Consider the following 22,289-nt stretch of genomic DNA (forward strand, 5'->3'; position numbering starts at 1 on the left):
TGAGTCCAATGTACAAAATAAGGTGAATAAGTATGTATTTCAGGGGTGAGTTAGCAGGTTATTGGGGAAGTAAGTCCTGATATTTTTTGGAGGTTGCAGGGGCCACTACACCATTCAAAATAGGCAGGTTTTAGCATATGCAGTTAGGCCCCGTAGGATGATTTTAGCTAAAAAGTGCCCCAAACACTCAAACGGGCTTGTATCTGGGAAGGGAAAATATGGGAAACATGACTTAGACACCAAATGATACACTATATGCCATGTTTCCAAATTTTTATGCACAGTGGTTACAGCATGAAGCGAATGCATCTGAATATACAAAGGTGCATTGCATTAAACAAGTCCACTGAGTGTCCCAAAATGGCCGGCCTGCCTGCTTTCATCCATCAATTGTTCTAAATTTTTCATTACCCAATGAGCTGAGGTGGAGTCTTAGCCAGTGGTACCATCAGGGAGGTGTGTAAAGCACTTTAGGCTAGACAGCCAATCAGCTGCCAGCTTCCATCTGTCAATCAAATACAGCAGCCAATCAGAAAGCTGCCCATTGATCAGCAGGCCCTTTATGACATCACAGACAGACCCTCAGAACTATCTGTGCATGTCTAATGGCTGGCTGTCAGTTGGGTGGGTGGGTGGCAGAGGGAGGGGATGTCTGTCTCGTTTCTCCTGAAAATTGCGCTTTTTCTGCGTTTACGGGAAAAGTTGAGGTCCGACGCGCAAAAGTGGGGTATCGTAGAAATCACCTTTTAAAGACGCACATTTCTGGCCCACCAAAAATGGGCATTTCAAATGAGAAATGAGTCCAATGAACAAAATAGGATGAATAAGTATGTATTTCAGGGGTGAGTTAGCAGGTTATTGGGGAAGTAAGTCCTGATATTTTTGGAGGTTGCAGGGGCCACTACACCATTCAAAATAGGCAGGCTTTAGCATATGCAGTTAGGCCTCGTAGGATGATTTTAGCTAAAAAGTGCCCCAATCACTCAAACAGGCTTGTATATGGGAAGGGAAAATATGGGAAACATGACTTAGACACCAAATGATACACTATATGCCATGTTTCCAAATTTTTATGCACAGTGGTTACAGCATGAAGCGAATGCATGTGAATATACAAAGGTGCATTGCATTAAACAAGTCCAATGAGCGTCCCAAAATGGCCGGCCTGCCTGCTTTCATCCATCAATTGTTCTAAATTTTTCATTACCCAATGAGCTGAGGTGGAGTCTTAGCCAGTGGTACCATCAGGGAGGTGTGTAAAGCACTTTAGGCTAGACAGCCAATCAGCTGCCAGCTTCCATCTGTCACTCAAATACAGCAGCCAATCAGAAAGCTGCCCATTGATCAGCAGGCCCTTTATGACATCACAGACAGACCCTCAGAACTATCTGTGCATGTCTAATGGTGGGCTGTCAGTTTGGCGGGTGGGTGGCAGAGGGAGGGGATGTCTGTCTCGTTTCTCCTGAAAATTGCGCTTTTTCTGCGTTTACGGGAAAAGTTGAGGTCCGCCGCGCAAAAGTGGGGTATCGTAGAAATCACCTTTTAAAGACGCACATTTCTGGCCCCCCAAAAATGGGCATTTCAAATAAGAAATGAGTCCAATGTACAAAATAGGGTGAATAAGTATGTATTTCAGGGGTGAGTTAGCAGGTTATTGGGGAAGTAAGTCCTGATATTTTTTGGAGGTTGCAGGGGCCACTACACCATTCAAAATAGGCAGGTTTTAGCATATGCAGTTAGGCCCCGTAGGATGATTTTAGCTAAAAAGTGCCCCAAACACTCAAACGGGCTTGTATCTGGGAAGGGAAAATATGGGAAACATGACTTAGACACCAAATGATACACTATATGCCATGTTTCCAAATTTTTATGCACAGTGGTTACAGCATGAAGCGAATGCATGTGAATATACAAAGGTGCATTGCATTAAACAAGTCCACTGAGTGTCCCAAAATGGCCGGCCTGCCTGCTTTCATCCATCAATTGTTCTAAATTTTTCATTACCCAATGAGCTGAGGTGGAGTCTTAGCCAGTGGTACCATCAGGGAGGTGTGTAAAGCACTTTAGGCTAGACAGCCAATCAGCTGCCAGCTTCCATCTGTCAATCAAATACAGCAGCCAATCAGAAAGCTGCCCATTGATCAGCAGGCCCTTTATGACATCACAAACAGACCCTCAGAACTATCTGTGCATGTCTAATGGCTGGCTGTCAGTTGGGCGGGTGGGTGGCAGAGGGAGGGGATGTCTGTCTCGTTTCTCCTGAAAATTGCGCTTTTTCTGCGTTTACGGGAAAAGTTGAGATCCGACGCGCAAAAGTGGGGTATCGTAGAAATCACCTTTTAAAGACGCACATTTCTGCCCCCCCAAAAATGGGCATTTCAAATGAGAAATGAGTCCAATGAACAAAATAGGGTGAATAAGTATGTATTTCAGGGGTGAGTTAGCAGATTATTGGGGAAGTAAGTCCTGATATTTTTGGAGGTTGCAGGGGCCACTACACCATTCAAAATAGGCGGGCTTTAGCATATGCAGTTAGGCCCCGTAGGTTGATTTTAGTTAAAAAGTGCCCCAAACACTCAAACGGGCTTGTATCTGGGAAGGGAAAATATGGTAAACATGACTTAGACAGCAAATGATACACTGTATGCCATGTTTCCAAATTTTTATGCACAGTGGTTACAGCATGAAGCGAATGCATGTGAATATACAAAGGTGCATTGCATTAAACAAGTCCAATGAGCGTCCCAAAATGGCCAGCCTGCCTGCTTTCATCCATCAATTGTTCTAAATTTTTCATTACCCAATGAGCTGAGGTGGAGTCTTAGCCAGTGGTACCATCAGGGAGGTGTGTAAAGCACTTTAGGCTAGACAGCCAATCAGCTGCCAGCTTCCATCTGTCAATCAAATACAGCAGCCAATCAGAAAGCTGCCCATTGATCAGCAGGCCCTTTATGACATCACAGACAGACCCTCAGAACTATCTGTGCATGTCTAATGGCTGGCTGTCAGTTGGGTGGGTGGGTGGCAGAGGGAGGGGATGTCTGTCTCGTTTCTCCTGAAAATTGCGCTTTTTCTGCGTTTACGGGAAAAGTTGAGGTCCGACGCGCAAAAGTGGGGTATCGTAGAAATAACCTTTTAAAGACGCACATTTCTGGCCCACCAAAAATGGGCATTTCAAATGAGAAATGAGTCCAATGAACAAAATAGGATGAATAAGTATGTATTTCAGGGGTGAGTTAGCAGGTTATTGGGGAAGTAAGTCCTGATATTTTTGGAGGTTGCAGGGGCCACTACACCATTCAAAATAGGCAGGCTTTAGCATATGCAGTTAGGCCTCGTAGGATGATTTTAGCTAAAAAGTGCCCCAATCACTCAAACAGGCTTGTATCTGGGAAGGGAAAATATGGGAAACATGACTTAGACAGCAAATGATACACTGTTTGCCTTGTTTCCAAATTTTTATGCACAGTGGTTACAGCATGAAGCGAATGCATGTGAATATACAAAGGTGCATTGCATTAAACAAGTCCACTGAGTGTCCCAAAATGGCCGGCCTGCCTGCTTTCATCCATCAATTGTTCTAAATTTTTCATTACCCAATGAGCTGAGGTGGAGTTTTAGCCAGTGGTACCATCAGGGAGGTGTGTAAAGCACTTTAGGCTAGACAGCCAATCAGCTGCCAGCTTCCATCTGTCACTCAAATACAGCAGCCAATCAGAAAGCTGCCCATTGATCAGCAGGCCCTTTATGACATCACAAACAGACCCTCAGAACTATCTGTGCATGTCTAATGGCTGGCTGTCAGTTGGGCGGGTGGGTGGCAGAGGGAGGGGATGTCTGTCTCGTTTCTCCTGAAAATTGCGCTTTTTCTGCGTTTACGGGAAAAGTTGAGGTCCGACGCGCAAAAGTGGGGTATCGTAGAAATCACATTTTAAAGACGCACATTTCTGGCCCCCCAAAAATGGGCATTTCAAATGAGAAATGAGTCCAATGAACAAAATAGGGTGAATAAGTATGTATTTCAGGGGTGAGTTAGCAGATTATTGGGGAAGTAAGTCCTGATATTTTTCGAGGTTGCAGGGGCCACTACACCATTCAAAATAGGCAGGTTTTAGCATATGCAGTTAGGCCCCGTAGGATGATTTTAGCTAAAAAGTGCCCCAAACACTCAAACGGGCTTGTATCTGGGAAGGAAAAATATGGGAAACATGACTTAGACAGAAAATGATACACTGTATGCCATGTTTCCAAATTTTTATGCACAGTGGTTACAGCACGAAGCGAATGCATGTGAATATACAAAGGTGCATTGCATTAAACAAGTTCAATGAGCGTCCCAAAATGGCCGGCCTGCCTGCTTTCATCCATCAATTGTTCTAAATTTTTCATTACCCAATGAGCTGAGGTGGAGTCTTAGCCAGTGGTACCATCAGGGAGGTGTGTAAAGCACTTTAGGCTAGACAGCCAATCAGCTGCCAGCTTCCATCTGTCAATCAAATACAGCAGCCAATCAGAAAGCTGCCCATTGATCAGCAGGCCCTTTATGACATCACAGAAAGACTCTCAGAACTATCTGTGCATGTCTAATGGCTGGCTGTCAGTTGGGTGGGTGGGTGGCAGAGGGAGGGGATGTCTGTCTCGTTTCTCCTGAAAATTGCGCTTTTTCTGCGTTTACGGGAAAAGTTGAGATCCGACGCGCAAAAGTGGGGTATCGTAGAAATCACCTTTTAAAGATGCACATTTCTGCCCCCCCAAAAATGGGCATTTCAAATGAGAAATGAGTCCAATGAACAAAATAGGGTGAATAAGTATGTATTTCAGGGGTGAGTTAGCAGGTTATTGGGGAAGTAAGTCCTGATATTTTTGGAGGTTGCAGGGGCCACTACACCATTCAAAATAGGCGGGCTTTAGCATATGCAGTTAGGCCCCGTAGGTTGATTTTAGCTAAAAAGTGCCCCAAACACTCAAACGGGCTTGTATCTGGGAAGGGAAAATATGGGAAACATGACTTAGACAGCAAATGATACACTGTATGCCATGTTTCCAAATTTTTATGCACAGTGGTTACAGCATGAAGCGAATGCATGTGAATATACAAAGGTGCATTGCATTAAACAAGTCCAATGAGCGTCCCAAAATGGCCAGCCTGCCTGCTTTCATCCATCAATTGTTCTAAATTTTTCATTACCCAATGAGCTGAGGTGGAGTCTTAGCCAGTGGTACCATCAGGGAGGTGTGTAAAGCACTTTAGGCTAGACAGCCAATCAGCTGCCAGCTTCCATCTGTCAATCAAATACAGCAGCCAATCAGAAAGCTGCCCATTGATCAGCAGGCCCTTTATGACATCACAGACAGACCCTCAGAACTATCTGTGCATGTCTAATGGCTGGCTGTCAGTTGGGTGGGTGGGTGGCAGAGGGAGGGGATGTCTGTCTCGTTTCTCCTGAAAATTGCGCTTTTTCTGCGTTTACGGGAAAAGTTGAGGTCCGACGCGCAAAAGTGGGGTATCGTAGAAATAACCTTTTAAAGACGCACATTTCTGGCCCACCAAAAATGGGCATTTCAAATGAGAAATGAGTCCAATGAACAAAATAGGATGAATAAGTATGTATTTCAGGGGTGAGTTAGCAGGTTATTGGGGAAGTAAGTCCTGATATTTTTGGAGGTTGCAGGGGCCACTACACCATTCAAAATAGGCAGGCTTTAGCATATGCAGTTAGGCCTCGTAGGATGATTTTAGCTAAAAAGTGCCCCAATCACTCAAACAGGCTTGTATCTGGGAAGGGAAAATATGGGAAACATGACTTAGACAGCAAATGATACACTGTTTGCCATGTTTCCAAATTTTTATGCACAGTGGTTACAGCATGAAGCGAATGCATGTGAATATACAAAGGTGCATTGCATTAAACAAGTCCACTGAGTGTCCCAAAATGGCCGGCCTGCCTGCTTTCATCCATCAATTGTTCTAAATTTTTCATTACCCAATGAGCTGAGGTGGAGTTTTAGCCAGTGGTACCATCAGGGAGGTGTGTAAAGCACTTTAGGCTAGACAGCCAATCAGCTGCCAGCTTCCATCTGTCACTCAAATACAGCAGCCAATCAGAAAGCTGCCCATTGATCAGCAGGCCCTTTATGACATCACAAACAGACCCTCAGAACTATCTGTGCATGTCTAATGGCTGGCTGTCAGTTGGGCGGGTGGGTGGCAGAGGGAGGGGATGTCTGTCTCGTTTCTCCTGAAAATTGCGCTTTTTCTGCGTTTACGGGAAAAGTTGAGGTCCGACGCGCAAAAGTGGGGTATCGTAGAAATCACATTTTAAAGACGCACATTTCTGGCCCCCCAAAAATGGGCATTTCAAATGAGAAATGAGTCCAATGAACAAAATAGGGTGAATAAGTATGTATTTCAGGGGTGAGTTAGCAGATTATTGGGGAAGTAAGTCCTGATATTTTTCGAGGTTGCAGGGGCCACTACACCATTCAAAATAGGCAGGTTTTAGCATATGCAGTTAGGCCCCGTAGGATGATTTTAGCTAAAAAGTGCCCCAAACACTCAAACGGGCTTGTATCTGGGAAGGAAAAATATGGGAAACATGACTTAGACAGAAAATGATACACTGTATGCCATGTTTCCAAATTTTTATGCACAGTGGTTACAGCACGAAGCGAATGCATGTGAATATACAAAGGTGCATTGCATTAAACAAGTCCAATGAGCGTCCCAAAATGGCCGGCCTGCCTGCTTTCATCCATCAATTGTTCTAAATTTTTCATTACCCAATGAGCTGAGGTGGAGTCTTAGCCAGTGGTACCATCAGGGAGGTGTGTAAAGCACTTTAGGCTAGACAGCCAATCAGCTGCCAGCTTCCATCTGTCAATCAAATACAGCAGCCAATCAGAAAGCTGCCCATTGATCAGCAGGCCCTTTATGACATCACAGAAAGACTCTCAGAACTATCTGTGCATGTCTAATGGCTGGCTGTCAGTTGGGTGGGTGGGTGGCAGAGGGAGGGGATGTCTGTCTCGTTTCTCCTGAAAATTGCGCTTTTTCTGCGTTTACGGGAAAAGTTGAGATCCGACGCGCAAAAGTGGGGTATCGTAGAAATCACCTTTTAAAGATGCACATTTCTGCCCCCCCAAAAATGGGCATTTCAAATGAGAAATGAGTCCAATGAACAAAATAGGGTGAATAAGTATGTATTTCAGGGGTGAGTTAGCAGGTTATTGGGGAAGTAAGTCCTGATATTTTTGGAGTTTGCAGTCGCCACTACACCATTCAAAATAGGCGGGCTTTAGCATATGCAGTTAGGCCCCGTAGGTTGATTTTAGCTAAAAAGTGCCCCAAACACTCAAACGGGCTTGTATCTGGGAAGGGAAAATATGGGAAACATGACTTAGACAGCAAATGATACACTGTATGCCATGTTTCCAAATTTTTATGCACAGTGGTTACAGCATGAAGCGAATGCATGTGAATATACAAAGGTGCATTGCATTAAACAAGTCCAATGAGCGTCCCAAAATGGCCAGCCTGCCTGCTTTCATCCATCAATTGTTCTAAATTTTTCATTACCCAATGAGCTGAGGTGGAGTCTTAGCCAGTGGTACCATCAGGGAGGTGTGTAAAGCACTTTAGGCTAGACAGCCAATCAGCTGCCAGCTTCCATCTGTCAATCAAATACAGCAGCCAATCAGAAAGCTGCCCATTGATCAGCAGGCCCTTTATGACATCACAAACAGACCCTCAGAACTATCTGTGCATGTCTAATGGCTGGCTGTCAGTTGGGCGGGTGGGTGGCAGAGGGAGGGGATGTCTGTCTCGTTTCTCCTGAAAATTGCGCTTTTTCTGCGTTTACGGGAAAAGTTGAGGTCCGACGCGCAAAAGTGGGGTATCGTAGAAATCACATTTTAAAGACGCACATTTCTGGCCCCCCAAAAATGGGCATTTCAAATGAGAAATGAGTCCAATGAACAAAATAGGGTGAATAAGTATGTATTTCAGGGGTGAGTTAGCAGATTATTGGGGAAGTAAGTCCTGATATTTTTGGAGGTTGCAGGGGCCACTACACCATTAAAAAAAGGCAGGTTTTAGCATATGCAGTTAGGCCCCGTAGGATGATTTTAGCTAAAAAGTGCCCCAAACACTCAAATGGGCTTGTATCTGGGAAAGGAAAAAATGGGAAACATGACTTAGACACCAAATGATACACTGTTTGCCATGTTTCCAAATTTTTATGCACAGCGGTTACAGCATGAAGCGAATGCATGTGAATATACAAAGGTGCATTTCATTAAACAAGTCCAATGAGCATCCCAAAATGGCCGGCCTGCCTGCTTTCATCCATCAATTGTTCTAAATTTTTCATTTCCCAACGAGCTGAGGTGGAGTCTTAGCCAGTGGTACCATCAGGGAGGTGTGTAAAGCACTTTAGGCTAGACAGCCAATCAGCTGCCAGCTTCCATTCTTCAATCAAATACAGCAGCCAATCAGAAAGCTGCCCATTGATCAGTAGGCCCTTTATGACATCACAGACAGACCCACAGAACTATCTGTGCATGTCTAATGGTGGGCTGTCAGTTTGGCGGGTGGGTGGCAGAGGGAGGGGATGTCTGTCTCGTTTCTCCTGAAAATTGCGCTTTTTCTGCGTTTACGGGAAAAGTTGAGGTCCGACGCGCAAAAGTGGGGTATCGTAGAAATCACCTTTTAAAGACGCACATTTCTGCCCCCCCAAAAATGGGCATTTCAAATGAGAAATGAGTCCAATGAACAAAATAGGGTGAATAAGTATGTATGTATCAGGGGTGAGTTAGCAGGTTATTGGGGAAGTATGTCCTGATAATTTTGGAGGTTGCAGGGGCCACTACACCATTCAAAATAGGCAGGCTTTAGCATATGCAGTTAGGCCCCGTAGGATGATTTTAGCTAAAAAGTGCCCCAAACACTCAAACGGGCTTGTATCTGGGAAGGGAAAATATGGGAAACATGACTTAGACAGCAAATGATACACTGTTTGCCATGTTTCCAAATTTTTATGCACAGTGGTTACAGCATAAAGCGAATGCATGTGAATATACAAAGGTGCATTGCATTAAGCAAGTCCACTGAGTGTCCCAAAATGGCCTACCTGCCTGCTTTCATCCATCAATTGTTCTAAATTTTTCATTACCCAATGAGCTGAGGTGGAGTCTTAGCCAGTGGTACCATCAGGGAGGTGTGTAAAGCACTTTAGGCTAGACAGCCAATCAGCTGCCAGCTTCCATCTGTCAATCAAATACAGCAGCCAATCAGAAAGCTGCCCATTGATTAGCAGGCCCTTTATGACATCACAGAAAGACCCTCAGAACTACCTGTGCATGTCTAATGGCTGGCTGTCAGTTGGGCGGGTGGGTGGCAGAGGGAGGGGATGTCTGTCTCGTTTCTCCCTAAAATTGCGTTTTTTCTGCGTTTACTGGAAAAGTTGAGGTCCGACGCGCAAAAGTGGGGTATCGTAGAAATCACCTTTTAAAGACGCACATTTCTGCCCCCCCAAAAATGGGCATTTCAAATGAGAAATGAGTCCAATGAACAAAATAGGGTGAATAAGTATGTATTTCAGGGGTGAGTTAGCAGGTTATTGGGGAAGTATGTCCTGATAATTTTGGAGGTTGCAGGGGCCACTACACCATTCAAAATAGGCAGGCTTTAGCATATGCAGTTAGGCCCCGTAGGTTGATTTTAGCTAAAAAGTGCCCCAAACACTCAAACGGGCTTGCATCTGGGAAGGGAAAATATGGGAAACATGACTTAGACACCAAAAGATACACTATATGCCATGTTTCCAAATTTTTATGCACAGTGGTTACAGCATGAAGCGAATGCATGTGAATATACAAAGGTGCATTGCATTAAACAAGTCCACTGAGTGTCCCAAAATTGCCGGCCTGCCTGCTTTCATCCATCAATTGTTCTAAATTTTTCATTACCCAATGAGCTGAGGTGGAGTCTTAGCCACTGGTACCATCAGGGAGGTGTGTAAAGCACTTTAGGCTAGACAGCCAATCAGCTGCCAGCTTCCATCTGTCAATCAAATACAGCAACCAATCAGAAAGCTGCCCATTGATCAGCAGGCCCTTAATGACATCACAGACATACCCTCAGAACTATCTGTGCATGTCTAATGGCTGGCTGTCAGTTGGGCGGGTGGGTGGCAGAGGGAGGGGATGTCTGTCTCGTTTCTCCTGAAAATTGCAGTTTTTCTGCGTTTACGGGAAAAGTTGAGGTCCGACGCGCAAAAGTGGGGTATCGTAGAAATCACCTTTTAAAGTCGCACATTTCCAGTTCCCCAAAAATGGGCATTTCAAATGAGAAATGAGTCCAATGAACAAAATAGGGTTAATAAGTATGTATTTCAGGGGTAAGTTAGCAGGTTATTGGGGAAGTAAGTCCTGATATTTTTGGAGGTTGCAGGGGCCACTACACCATTTAAAATAGGCAGGTTTTAGCATATGCAGTTAGGCCCTGTAGGATGATTTTAGCTAAAAAGTGCCCCAAACACTCAAACGGGCTTGTATCTGGGAAGGGAAAATATGGGAAACATGACTTAGACAGCAAATGATACACTGTTTGCCATGTTTCCAAATTTTTATGCACAGTGGTTACAGCATGAAGCGAATGCATGTGAATATACAAAGATGCATTGCATTAAACATGTCCACTGAGTGTCCCAAAATGGCCGGCCTGCCTGCTTTCATCCATCAATTGTTCTAAATTTTTCATTACCCAATGAGCTGAGGTGGAGTCTTAGCCAGTGGTACCATCAGGGAGGTGTGTAAAGCACTTTAGGCTAGACAGCCAATCAGCTGCCAGCTTCCATCTGTCAATCAAATACAGCAGCCAATCAGAAAGCTGCCCATTGATCAGCAGGCCCTTTATGACATCACAGAAAGACCCTCAGAACTATCTGTGCATGTCTAATGGCTGGCTGTCAGTTGGGTGGGTGGGTGGCAGAGGGAGGGGATGTCTGTCTTGTTTCTCCTGAAAATTGCGCTTTTTCTGCATTTACGGGAAAAGTTGAGGTCCGACGCGCAAAACTGGGGTATCGTAGAAATCACCTTTTAAAGACGCACATTTCTGCCCCAACAAAAATGGGCATTTCAAATGAGAAATGAGTCCAATGAACAAAATATGGTGAATAAGTATGTATTTCAGGGGTGAGTTAGCAGGTTATTGGGGAAGTAAGTCCTGATATTTTTGGAGGTTGCAGGGGCCACTACACCATTCAAAATAGGCAGGCTTTAGCATATGCAGTTAGGCCCCGTAGGATGATTTTAGCTAAAAAGTGCCCCAAACACTCAAACGGGCTTGTATCTGGGAAGGGAAAATATGGGAAACATGAATTAGACAGCAAATGATACACTGTTTGCCATGTTTCCAAATTTTTATGCACAGTGGTTACAGCATGAAGCGAATGCATGTGAATATACAAAGGTGCATTGCATTAAACATGTCCACTGAGTGTCCCAAAATGCCCGGCCTGCCTGCTTTCATCCATCAATTGTTCTAAATTTTTCATTACCCAATGAGCTGAGGTGGAGTCTTAGCCAGTGGTACCATCAGGGAGGTGTGTAAAGCACTTTAGGCTAGACAGCCAATCAGCTGCCAGCTTCCATCTGTCAATCAAATACAGCAGCCAATCAGAAAGCTGCCCATTGATCAACAGGCCCTTTATGACATCACAGAAAGACCCTCAGAACTATCTGTGCATGTCTAATGGCTGGCTGTCAGTTGGGTGGGTGGGTGGCAGAGGGAGGGGATGTCTGTCTCGTTTCTCCTGAAAATTGTGTTTTTTCTGCGTTTACGGGAAAAGTTGAGGTACGACGCGCAAAACTGGGGTATCGTAGAAATCACCTTTTAAAGACGCACATTTCTGCCCCCCCAAAAATGGGCATTTCAAATGAGAAATGAGTCCAATGAACAAAATAGGGTGAATAAGTATGTATTTCAGGGGTGAGTTAGCAGGTTATTGGGGAAGTAAGTCCTGATATTTTTGGAGGTTGCAGGGCCACTACACCATTCAAAATAGGCAGGCTTGAGCATATGCAGTTAGGCCCCGTAGGATGATTTTAGCTAAAAAGTGCCCCAAACACTCAAACGGGCTTGCATCTGGGAAGGGAAAATATGGGAAACATGACTTAGACACCAAAAGATACACTATATGCCATGTTTCCAAATTTTTATGCACAGTGGTTACAGCATGAAGCGAATGCATGTGAATATACAAAGGTGCATTGCATTAAACAAGTCCACTGAGTGTCCCAAAATTGCCGGCCTGCCTGCTTTCATCCATCAATTGTTCAAAATTTTTCATTACCCAATGAGCTGAGGTGGAGTCTTAGCCAGTGGTACCATCAGGGAGGTGTGTAAAGCACTTTAGGCTAGACAGCCAATCAGCTGCCAGCTTCCATCTGTCAATCAAATACAGCAACCAATCAGAAAGCTGCCCATTGATCAGCAGGCCCTTAATGACATCACAGACATACCCTCAGAACTATCTGTGCATGTCTAATTGCTGGCTGTCAGTTGGGCGGGTGGGTGGCAGAGGGAGGGGATGTCTGTCTCGTTTCTCCTGAAAATTGCAGTTTTTCTGCGTTTACGGGAAAAGTTGAGGTCCGACGCGCAAAAGTGGGGTATCGTAGAAATCACCTATTAAAGTCGCACATTTCCAGCCCCCCAAAAATGGGCATTTCAAATGAGAAATGAGTCCAATGAACAAAATAGGGTTAATAAGTATGTATTTCAGGGGTAAGTTAGCAGGTTATTGGGGAAGTAAGTCCTGATATTTTTGGAGGTTGCAGGGGCCACTACACCATTTAAAATAGGCAGGTTTTAGCATATGCAGTTAGGCCCTGTAGGATGATTTTAGCTAAAAAGTGCCCCAAACACTCAAACGGGCTTGTATCTGGGAAGGGAAAATATGGGAAACATGACTTAGACAGCAAATGATACACTGTTTGCCATGTTTCCAAATTTTTATGCACAGTGGTTACAGCATGAAGCGAATGCATGTGAATATACAAAGATGCATTGCATTAAACATGTCCACTGAGTGTCCCAAAATGGCCGGCCTGCCTGCTTTCATCCATCAATTGTTCTAAATTTTTCATTACCCAATGAGCTGAGGTGGAGTCTTAGCCAGTGGTACCATCAGGGAGGTGTGTAAAGCACTTTAGGCTAGACAGCCAATCAGCTGCCAGCTTCCATCTGTCAATCAAATACAGCAGCCAATCAGAAAGCTGCCCATTGATCAGCAGGCCCTTTATGACATCACAGAAAGACCCTCAGAACTATCTGTGCATGTCTAATGGCTGGCTGTCAGTTGGGTGGGTGGGTGGCAGAGGGAGGGGATGTCTGTCTCGTTTCTCCTTAAAATTGCGCTTTTTCTGCGTTTACGGGAAAAGTTGAGGTCCGACGCGCAAAACTGGGGTATCGTAGAAATCACCTTTTAAAGACGCACATTTCTGCCCCCCCAAAAATGGGCATTTCAAATGAGAAATGAGTCCAATGAACAAAATAGGGTGAATAAGTATGTATTTCAGGGGTGAGTTAGCAGGTTATTGGGGAAGTAAGTCCTGATATTTTTGGAGGTTGCAGGGCCACTACACCATTCAAAATAGGCAGGCTTTAGCATATGCAGTTAGGCCCCGTAGGATGATTTTAGCTAAAAAGTGCCCCAAACACTCAAACGGGCTTGTATCTGGGAAGGGAAAATATGGGAAACATGAATTAGACAGCAAATGATACACTGTTTGCCATGTTTCCAAATTTTTATGCACAGTGGTTACAGCATGAAGCGAATGCATGTGAATATACAAAGGTGCATTGCATTAAACATGTCCACTGAGTGTCCCAAAATGGCCGGCCAGCCTGCTTTCATCCATCAATTGTTCTAAATTTTTCATTACCCAATGAGCTGAGGTGGAGTCTTAGCCAGTGGTACCATCAGGGAGGTGTGTAAAGCACTTTAGGCTAGACAGCCAATCAGCTGCCAGCTTCCATCTGTCAATCAAATACAGCAGCCAATCAGAAAGCTGCCCATTGATCAGCAGGCCCTTTATGACATCACAGAAAGACCCTCAGAACTATCTGTGCATGTCTAATGGCTGGCTGTCAGTTGGGTGGGTGGGTGGCAGAGGGAGGGGATGTCTGTCTCGTTTCTCCTGAAAATTGCGCTTTTTCTGCGCTTACGGGAAAAGTTGAGGTCCGACGCGCAAAACTGGGGTATCGTAGAAATCACCTTTTAAAGACGCACATTTCTGCCCCCCCCCAAAAATGGGCATTTCAAATGAGAAATGAGTCCAATGAACAAAATAGGGTGAATAAGTATGTATTTCAGGGGTGAGTTAGCAGGTTATTGGGGAAGTAAGTCCTGATATTTTTGGAGGTTGCAGGGCCACTACACCATTCAAAATAGGCAGGCTTTAGCATATGCAGTTAGGCCCCGTAGGATGATTTTAGCTAAAAAGTGCCCCAAACACTCAAACAGGCTTGTATCTGGGAAGGGAAAATATGGGAAACATGACTTAGACAGCAAATGATACACTGTTTGCCATGTTTCCAAATTTTTATGCACAGTGGTTACAGCATGAAGCGAATGCATGTGAATATACAAAGATGCATTGCATTAAACATGTCCACTGAGTGTCCCAAAATGGCCGGCCTGCCTGCTTTCATCCATCAATTGTTCTAAATTTTTCATTACCCAATGAGCTGAGGTGGAGTCTTAGCCAGTGGTACCATCAGGGAGGTGTGTAAAGCACTTTAGGCTAGACAGCCAATCAGCTGCCAGCTTCCATCTGTCAATCAAATACAGCAGCCAATCAGAAAGCTGCCCATTGATCAGCAGGCCCTTTATGACATCACAGAAAGACCCTCAGAACTATCTGTGCATGTCTAATGGCTGGCTGTCAGTTGGGTGGGTGGGTGGCAGAGGGAGGGGATGTCTGTCTCGTTTCTCCTGAAAATTGTGTTTTTTCTGCGTTTACGGGAAAAGTTGAGGTCCGACGCGCAAAACTGGGGTATCGTAGAAATCACCTTTTAAAGACGCACATTTCTGCCCCCCCAAAAATGGGCATTTCAAATGAGAAATGAGTCCAATGAACAAAATAGGGTGAATAAGTATGTATTTCAGGGGTGAGTTAGCAGGTTATTGGGGAAGTAAGTCCTGATATTTTTGGAGGTTGCAGGGCCACTACACCATTCAAAATAGGCAGGCTTGAGCATATGCAGTTAGGCCCCGTAGGATGATTTTAGCTAAAAAGTGCCCCAAACACTCAAACGGGCTTGCATCTGGGAAGGGAAAATATGGGAAACATGACTTAGACACCAAAAGATACACTATATGCCATGTTTCCAAATTTTTATGCACAGTGGTTACAGCATGAAGCGAATGCATGTGAATATACAAAGGTGCATTGCATTAAACAAGTCCACTGAGTGTCCCAAAATTGCCGGCCTGCCTGCTTTCATCCATCAATTGTTCAAAATTTTTCATTACCCAATGAGCTGAGGTGGAGTCTTAGCCAGTGGTACCATCAGGGAGGTGTGTAAAGCACTTTAGGCTAGACAGCCAATCAGCTGCCAGCTTCCATCTGTCAATCAAATACAGCAACCAATCAGAAAGCTGCCCATTGATCAGCAGGCCCTTAATGACATCACAGACATACCCTCAGAACTATCTGTGCATGTCTAATTGCTGGCTGTCAGTTGGGCGGGTGGGTGGCAGAGGGAGGGGATGTCTGTCTCGTTTCTCCTGAAAATTGCAGTTTTTCTGCGTTTACGGGAAAAGTTGAGGTCCGACGCGCAAAAGTGGGGTATCGTAGAAATCACCTATTAAAGTCGCACATTTCCAGCCCCCCAAAAATGGGCATTTCAAATGAGAAATGAGTCCAATGAACAAAATAGGGTGAATAAGTATGTATTTCAGGGGTGAGTTAGCAGGTTATTGGGGAAGTAAGTCCTGATATTTTTGGAGGTTGCAGGGCCACTACACCATTCAAAATAGGCAGGCTTTAGCATATGCAGTTAGGCCCCGTAGGATGATTTTAGCTAAAAAGTGCCCCAAACACTCAAACGGGCTTGTATCTGGGAAGGGAAAATATGGGAAACATGAATTAGACAGCAAATGATACACTGTTTGCCATGTTTCCAAATTTTTATGCACAGTGGTTACAGCATGAAGCGAATGCATGTGAATATACAAAGGTGCATTGCATTAAACATGTCCACTGAGTGTCCCAAAATGGCCGGCCAGCCTGCTTTCATCCATCAATTGTTCTAAATTTTTCATTACCCAATGAGCTGAGGTGGAGTCTTAGCCAGTGGTACCATCAGGGAGGTGTGTAAAGCACTTTAGGCTAGACAGCCAATCAGCTGCCAGCTTCCATCTGTCAATCAAATACAGCAGCCAATCAGAAAGCTGCCCATTGATCAGCAGGCCCTTTATGACATCACAGAAAGACCCTCAGAACTATCTGTGCATGTCTAATGGCTGGCTGTCAGTTGGGTGGGTGGGTGGCAGAGGGAGGGGATGTCTGTCTCGTTTCTCCTGAAAATTGCGCTTTTTCTGCGCTTACGGGAAAAGTTGAGGTCCGACGCGCAAAACTGGGGTATCGTAGAAATCACCTTTTAAAGACGCACATTTCTGCCCCCCCCAAAAATGGGCATTTCAAATGAGAAATGAGTCCAATGAACAAAATAGGGTGAATAAGTATGTATTTCAGGGGTGAGTTAGCAGGTTATTGGGGAAGTAAGTCCTGATATTTTTGGAGGTTGCAGGGCCACTACACCATTCAAAATAGGCAGGCTTTAGCATATGCAGTTAGGCCCCGTAGGATGATTTTAGCTAAAAAGTGCCCCAAACACTCAAACAGGCTTGTATCTGGGAAGGGAAAATATGGGAAACATGACTTAGACAGCAAATGATACACTGTTTGCCATGTTTACAAATTTTTATGCACAGTGGTTACAGCATGAAGCGAATTCATGTGAATATACAAAGGTGCATTGCATTAAACAAGTCCACTGAGTGTCCCAAAATGGCCGGCCTGCCTGCTTTCATCCATCAATTGTTCTAAATTTTTCATTACCCAATGAGCTGAGGTGGAGTCTTAGCCAGTGGTACCATCAGGGAGGTGTGTAAAGCACTTTAGGCTAGACAGCCAATCAGCTGCCAGCTTCCATCTTTCAATCAAATACAGCAGCCAATCAGAAAGCTGCCCATTGATCAGCAGGCCCTTTATGACATCACAGAAAGACCCTCAGAACTATCTGTGCATGTCTAATGGCTGGCTGTCAGTTGGGCGGGTGGGTGGCAGAGGGAGGGGATGTCTGTCTCGTTTCTCCCTAAAATTGCGCTTTTTCTGCGTTTACGGGAAAAGTTGAGGTCCGACGCGCAAAAGTGGGGTATCGTAGAAATCACCTTTTAAAGACGCACATTTCTGCCCCCCCAAAAATGGGCATTTCAAATGAGAAATGAGTCCAATGAACAAAATAGGGTGAATAAGTATGTATTTAAGGGGTGAGTTAGCAGGTTATTGGGGAAGTAAGTCCTGATATTTTTGGAGGTTGCAGGGGCCACTACACCATTCAAAATAGGCAGGCTTTAGCATATGCAGTTAGGCCTCGTAGGATGATTTTAGCTAAAAAGTGCCCCAATCACTCAAACAGGCTTGTATCTGGGAAGGGAAAATATGGGAAACATGACTTAGACAGCAAATGATACACTGTTTGCCATGTTTCCAAATTTTTATGCACAGTGGTTACAGCATGAAGCGAATGCATGTGAATATACAAAGGTGCATTGCATTAAACAAGTCCACTGAGTGTCCCAAAATGGCCGGCCGGCCTGCTTTCATCCATCAATTGTTCTAAATTTTTCATTACCCAATGAGCTGAGGTGGAGTCTTAGCCAGTGGTACCATCAGGGAGGTGTGTAAAGCACTTTAGGCTAGACAGCCAATCAGCTGCCAGCTTCCATCTTTCAATCAAATACAGCAGCCAATCAGAAAGCTGCCCATTGATCAGCAGGCCCTTTATGACATCACAGAAAGACCCTCAGAACTATCTGTGCATGTCTAATGGCTGGCTGTCAGTTGGGCGGGTGGGTGGCAGAGGGAGGGGATGTCTGTCTTGTTTCTCCCTAAAATTGCGTTTTTTCTGCGTTTACGGGAAAAGTTTAGGTCCGACGCGCAAAAGTGGGGTATCGTAGAAATCACCTTTTAAAGACGCACATTTCTGCCCCCCCAAAAATGGGCATTTCAAATGAGAAATGAGTCCAATGAACAAAATAGGGTGAATAAGTATGTATTTCAGGGGTGAGTTAGCAGGATATTGGGGAAGTAAGTCCTGATATTTTTGGAGGTTGCAGGGGCCACTACACCATTCAAAATAGGCAGGCTTTAGCATATGCAGTTAGGCCCCGTAGGATGATTTTAGCTAAAAAGTGCCCCAAACACTCAAACGGGCTTGTATCTGGGAAGGGAAAATATGGGAAACATGACTTAGACAGCAAATGATACACTGTTTGCCATGTTTCCAAATTTTTATGCACAGTGGTTACAGCATGAAGCGAATGCATGTGAATATACAAAGGTGCATTGCATTAAACATGTCCACTGAGTGTCCCAAAATGGCCGGCCTGCCTGCTTTCATCCATCAATTGTTCTAAATTTTTCATTACCCAATGAGCTGAGGTGGAGTCTTAGCCAGTGGTACCATCAGGGAGGTGTGTAAAGCACTTTAGGCTAGACAGCCAATCAGCTGCCAGCTTCCATCTGTCAATCAAATACAGCAGCCAATCAGAAAGCTGCCCATTGATCAGCAGGCCCTTTATGACATCACAGAAAGACCCTCAGAACTATCTGTGCATGTCTAATGGCTGGCTGTCAGTTGGGTGGGTGGGTGGCAGAGGGAGGGGATGTCTGTCTCGTTTCTCCTGAAAATTGCGCTTTTTCTGCGTTTACGGGAAAAGTTGAGGTCCGACGCGCAAAACTGGGGTATCGTAGAAATCACCTTTTAAAGACGCACATTTCTGCCCCCCCAAAAATGGGCATTTCAAATGAGAAATGAGTCCAATGAACAAAATAGGGTGAATAAGTATGTATTTCAGGGGTGAGTTAGCAGGTTATTGGGGAAGTAAGTCCTGATATTTTTGGAGGTTGCAGGGCCACTACACCATTCAAAATAGGCAGGCTTGAGCATATGCAGTTAGGCCCCGTAGGATGATTTTAGCTAAAAAGTGCCCCAAACACTCAAACGGGCTTGTATCTGGGAAGGGAAAATATGGGAAACATGACTTAGACAGCAAATGATACACTGTTTGCCATGTTTACAAATTTTTATGCACAGTGGTTACAGCATGAAGCGAATGCATGTGAATATACAAAGGTGCATTGCATTAAACAAGTCCACTGAGTGTCCCAAAATGGCCGGCCTGCCTGCTTTCATCCATCAATTGTTCTAAATTTTTCATTACCCAATGAGCTGAGGTGGAGTCTTAGCCAGTGGTACCATCAGGGAGGTGTGTAAAGCACTTTAGGCTAGACAGCCAATCAGCTGCCAGCTTCCATCTTTCAATCAAATACAGCAGCCAATCAGAAAGCTGCCCATTGATCAGCAGGCCCTTTATGACATCACAGAAAGACCCTCAGAACTATCTGTGCATGTCTAATGGCTGGCTGTCAGTTGGGCGGGTGGGTGGCAGAGGGAGGGGATGTCTGTCTTGTTTCTCCCTAAAATTGCGTTTTTTCTGCGTTTACGGGAAAAGTTTAGGTCCGACGCGCAAAAGTGGGGTATCGTAGAAATCACCTTTTAAAGACGCACATTTCTGCCCCCCCAAAAATGGGCATTTCAAATGAGAAATGAGTCCAATGAACAAAATAGGGTGAATAAGTATGTATTTCAGGGGTGAGTTAGCAGGATATTGGGGAAGTAAGTCCTGATATTTTTGGAGGTTGCAGGGGCCACTACACCATTCAAAATAGGCAGGCTTTAGCATATGCAGTTAGGCCCCGTAGGATGATTTTAGCTAAAAAGTGCCCCAAACACTCAAACGGGCTTGTATCTGGGAAGGGAAAATATGGGAAACATGACTTAGACAGCAAATGATACACTGTTTGCCATGTTTCCAAATTTTTATGCACAGTGGTTACAGCATGAAGCGAATGCATGTGAATATACAAAGGTGCATTGCATTAAACATGTCCACTGAGTGTCCCAAAATGGCCGGCCTGCCTGCTTTCATCCATCAATTGTTCTAAATTTTTCATTACCCAATGAGCTGAGGTGGAGTCTTAGCCAGTGGTACCATCAGGGAGGTGTGTAAAGCACTTTAGGCTAGACAGCCAATCAGCTGCCAGCTTCCATCTGTCAATCAAATACAGCAGCCAATCAGAAAGCTGCCCATTGATCAGCAGGCCCTTTATGACATCACAGAAAGACCCTCAGAACTATCTGTGCATGTCTAATGGCTGGCTGTCAGTTGGGTGGGTGGGTGGCAGAGGGAGGGGATGTCTGTCTCGTTTCTCCTGAAAATTGCGCTTTTTCTGCGTTTACGGGAAAAGTTGAGGTCCGACGCGCAAAACTGGGGTATCGTAGAAATCACCTTTTAAAGACGCACATTTCTGCCCCCCCAAAAATGGGCATTTCAAATGAGAAATGAGTCCAATGAACAAAATAGGGTGAATAAGTATGTATTTCAGGGGTGAGTTAGCAGGTTATTGGGGAAGTAAGTCCTGATATTTTTGGAGGTTGCAGGGCCACTACACCATTCAAAATAGGCAGGCTTGAGCATATGCAGTTAGGCCCCGTAGGATGATTTTAGCTAAAAAGTGCCCCAAACACTCAAACGGGCTTGTATCTGGGAAGGGAAAATATGGGAAACATGACTTAGACCAGGGGTTCTCAAACTGTGCGCCGCGGCTCCCTGGTGTGCCGCGATGCTGTGACAGGGGAGCCGCGGCGCCAGAGTCCCTACACACGAAAGCCGCAGTTAGAAGCGGTAGCGGGTGCCGTCAGTGAGTGACAGGCAGCTCCTGTCACTGTGCGCCGGACGGCCCGGGTGCAGGAGTGAGCGCGGCAGGAGGGGAGGGGGGAGGACTGCCTGCGCTCGCTCCCTCAGGATTGGCTCCCTGGAGGGTGTCAATCAATTGTGCAGCCACTGGACATGGGTAGACTGCACAGGACATCCGGGGCTCCTTGGAGGTGCGTCTGTGTTCCTGTGTGTTTCCTGAAGGCTGCTGCTGATCATATCTGGTGAGTGGCAGTACATTTGACAGTTGGGGGGGGGGGGGGAGGGGGGTTAGGGGGGTTATGTCTGAGTTTGTAAAGCCACACAGTTGCTTTAAGTGCTACGGGGGGTGTCTAGGAGGTTTGTAAAAGCCACGCTGTGAGTGCTGGGCTGTGTGCCAGGCCCACAGCAGGGGTGTGATGTCCCTGCTGTCCTAGTCCCTCTTGGTGTCCCTGCCATCCCACTGACTGTCCCTGCTGTCCTAGTCCCTCTTGGTGTCCCTGCCATCCCACTGACTGTCCCTGCTGTCCTAGTAGTAGTAGTACGTTTATTTATTTATAAGGCGCCACAAAGTGTCCGCAGCGCCGTACATAGCAAACAAAAAAAATTATGAGGTAACGTACAGGGTGTGTTGAAAAATGTCCTAGTCCCTCTTGGTGTCCCTGCCGTCCCACTGACTGTCCCTGCCGTCCCTCTTGGTGTCCCTGATGTCCCACTGCCTGTCCCTGCCGTCCCACTTGGTGTCCCTGCTGTCCCACTTGGTGTCCCTGCCATCCTACTGCCTGTCCCTGCCATCCCTCTTGGTGTCCCTGCCGTCCCACTGCCTGTCCCCGCCGTCACTCTGACTGTCCCCGCCGTCACTCTGACTGTCCCCGCCGTCACTCTGACTGTCCATGCCGTCACTCTGACTGTCCATGCCGTCACTCTGACTGTCCATGCCGTCACTCTGACTGTCCATGCCGTCACTCTGACTGTCCCCGCCGTCACTCTGACTGTCCATGCCGTCACTCTGACTGTCCATGCCGTCACTCTGACTGTCCCCGCCGTCACTCTGACTGTCCATGCCGTCACTCTGACTGTCCATGCCGTCACTCTGACTGTCCCCGCCGTCACTCTGACTGTCCATGCCGTCACTCTGACTGTCCATGCCGTCACTCTGACTGTCCATGCCGTCACTCTGACTGTCCATGCCGTCACTCTGACTGTCCATGCCGTCACTCTGACTGTCCCCGCCGTCACTCT

Source organism: Crinia signifera, chromosome 5 (genome assembly GCF_055691185.1).
Source record: "Crinia signifera chromosome 5, ASM5569118v1, whole genome shotgun sequence".
In the NCBI taxonomy this organism is placed as follows: Eukaryota; Metazoa; Chordata; class Amphibia; order Anura; family Myobatrachidae; genus Crinia; species Crinia signifera.